Source organism: Bombina bombina, unplaced genomic scaffold (assembly GCF_027579735.1).
Source record: "Bombina bombina isolate aBomBom1 unplaced genomic scaffold, aBomBom1.pri scaffold_599, whole genome shotgun sequence".
NCBI classification, from domain to species: Eukaryota; Metazoa; Chordata; class Amphibia; order Anura; family Bombinatoridae; genus Bombina; species Bombina bombina.
Window position 1 is genome coordinate 130,763 of NW_026512888.1, and position 2,966 is coordinate 133,728.

Genomic DNA, 2,966 nt, shown 5'->3' on the forward strand with positions numbered 1-2,966 from the left:
TGATATTATTTACTGATAATGCACTGGCGCATATAGCTGTGTTATATATACATCATTTACATGTATTAGTGATATTATTTACTGATAATGCACTGGCGCATATAGCTGTGTTATATATATACATCATTTACATGTATTAGTGATATTATTTACTGATAATGCACTGGCGCATATAGCTGTGTTATATATACATCATTTACATGTATTAGTGATATTATTTACTGATAATGCACTGGCGCATATAGCTGTGTTATATATATACATCATTTACATGTATTAGTGATATTATTTACTGATAATGCACCGGCGCATATAGCTGTGTTATATATACATCATTTACATGTATTAGTGATATTATTTACTGATAATGCACTGGCGCATATAGCTGTGTTATATATATACATCATTAACATGTATTAGTGATATTATTTACTGATAATGCACTGGCGCATATAGCTGTGTTATATATACATCATTTGCATGTATTAGTGATATTATTTACTGATCATGCACCGGCGCACATAGCTGTGTTATATATATATACATCATTTACATGTATAAGTGATATTATTTACTGATAATGCACCGGCGCATATAGCTGTGTTATATATACATCATTTACATATATTAGTAATATTATTTACTGATAATGCACCGGCGCACATAGCTGTGTTATATACATCATTTACATGTATTAGTGATATTATTTACTGATCATGCACCGGCGTATATAGCTGTGTTATATATACATCATTTACATGTATTAGTGATATTATTTACTGATAATGCACCGGCGCATATAGCTGTGTTATATATACATCATTTACATGTATTAGTGATATTATTTACTGATAATGCACCGGCGCATATAGCTGTGTTATATATACATCATTTACATATATTAGTGATATTATTTACTGATAATGCACCGGTGCATATAGCTGTGTTATATATACATCATTTACATGTATTAGTGATATTATTTACTGATAATGCACCGGCGCATATAGCTGTGTTATATATACATCATTTACATGTATTAGTGATATTATTTACTGATAATGCACCGGCACATATAGCTGTGTTATATATACATCATTTACATGTATTAGTGATATTATTTACTGATAATGCACTGGCACATATAGCTGTGTTATATATACATCATTTACATGTATTAGTGATATTATTTACTGATCATGCACCTGCGCACATAGCTGTGTTATATACATCATTTACATGTATTAGTGATATTATTTACTGATCATGCACCGGCGCATATAGCTGTGTTATATATACATCATTTACATGTATTAGTGATATTATTTACTGATAATGCACTGGCACATATAGCTGTGTTATATATACATCATTTACATGTATTAGTGATATTATTTACTGATAATGCACCGGCGCACATAGCTGTGTTATATATATACATCATTTACATGTATTAGTGATATTATTTACTGATAATGCACCTGCGCATTCACAGAAAATGAATATTTGAAGGAAAACTCTGTATAGCTAAGAGAGCTAGAATGTCTTTATGTTAACAAATGACAATAGACATTTGTGTGTATTCACCAATCAGCAGCTACCTCACAGTGCTGTTCCCGAGCCTACTTAATTATGCTTTTCAACAAAATATACCAGGAGAACGAAATAATATGATTAAAAATATATGTAAATGAAACTCTCTATCTAATTTATAGAAGTTTAAATAGGGAAGCCAAAAAGCCAATAGTGTATCTTAGGTTCTCAAATCTCCTAAAGCAGCTACTGATTTGCAGCTTTGCAAGTAACAGGATTTGGTTTCTGTCTGCTCTCTGGGGAACACGGGACCTGCTGAAATGTATCAGAAAAGCGAGAAGTCTTTATATAGTTCTGGGCATATGAGAATCTCTGCTGCAGTTTAGGAAGCCTGAATCTGATAAAAAATAATATTCTTCTTTTTCTTCTTCTTGTTTATATAACGCCTAGATTACGAGTTTTGCGCTATAGAGGGTGCGAAACGAACACAAGAAAAGTTGCGTTATTTCACCCTTCATAGCGCTGCCATTACAAGTTTCTGAAAAGCCTTCTTGTGAGTGCGATATGGTAGCAATACGCTTTATACGGCACAAAATCCAAGCACTTGTGCACGCTTTCCCCATAGACATCAATGTGGAGAGAGTGTTAGAAAAAAAACTAACTCCTGAAGTGGGGAGTGGCGATCGCTGTAATGCAACCCCATTGATCTCTATGGGGAAAAAAAAGCTAAGTTTAAACCTAACACCCTAACATAAACCCCAAGTCTAAACACCCCTAATCTGCTGCCCCCAACATCGCGGACAACGAAATAAAGTTATTAACCCCTAATCTGCTGCCCCCGACATCGCCACCACCGAAAATAAAGTTATTAACCCTTAATCTGCCGCTCCTGACATCGCCACCACTAATACAAGTTATTAATCCCTATTCTGTTGCTCCCCGACATCATTGCCACTATAATAAAGTTATTAACCCCTATTCCGTTGCTCCCCGACATCACTGCCACTATAATAAAGTTATTAACCCCTATTCCGCCACTCCTCAACATCTCTGACACTACTATAATAAAGCTATTAACCCCTAATCTTCCGCTTCCCAACATTGCCGCCACTAATATAAGTTATTAACCCCTAAACCTCTGGCCTCCCACATCACCCACACTAAATAAACCTATTAACCCCTAAACCGCCAGCCCCCCACATAGCAAAAAGCAAAATGAAACTGTTAACCCCTAACAACCCCTAACTATATTAAAATACAATATCCCTATCTTAAAATAAAAAAAAACTTACCTGTGAAATTAAAAAAAAACCTAAGTTTAAACTAACAATTAACCTAGCATAACTATAATACTAAACTATTATACTAAAAATAATATAACTACCAATAAAAAAACTAAATTACACCTTAAAAAAACACTACTAAAAAATGTT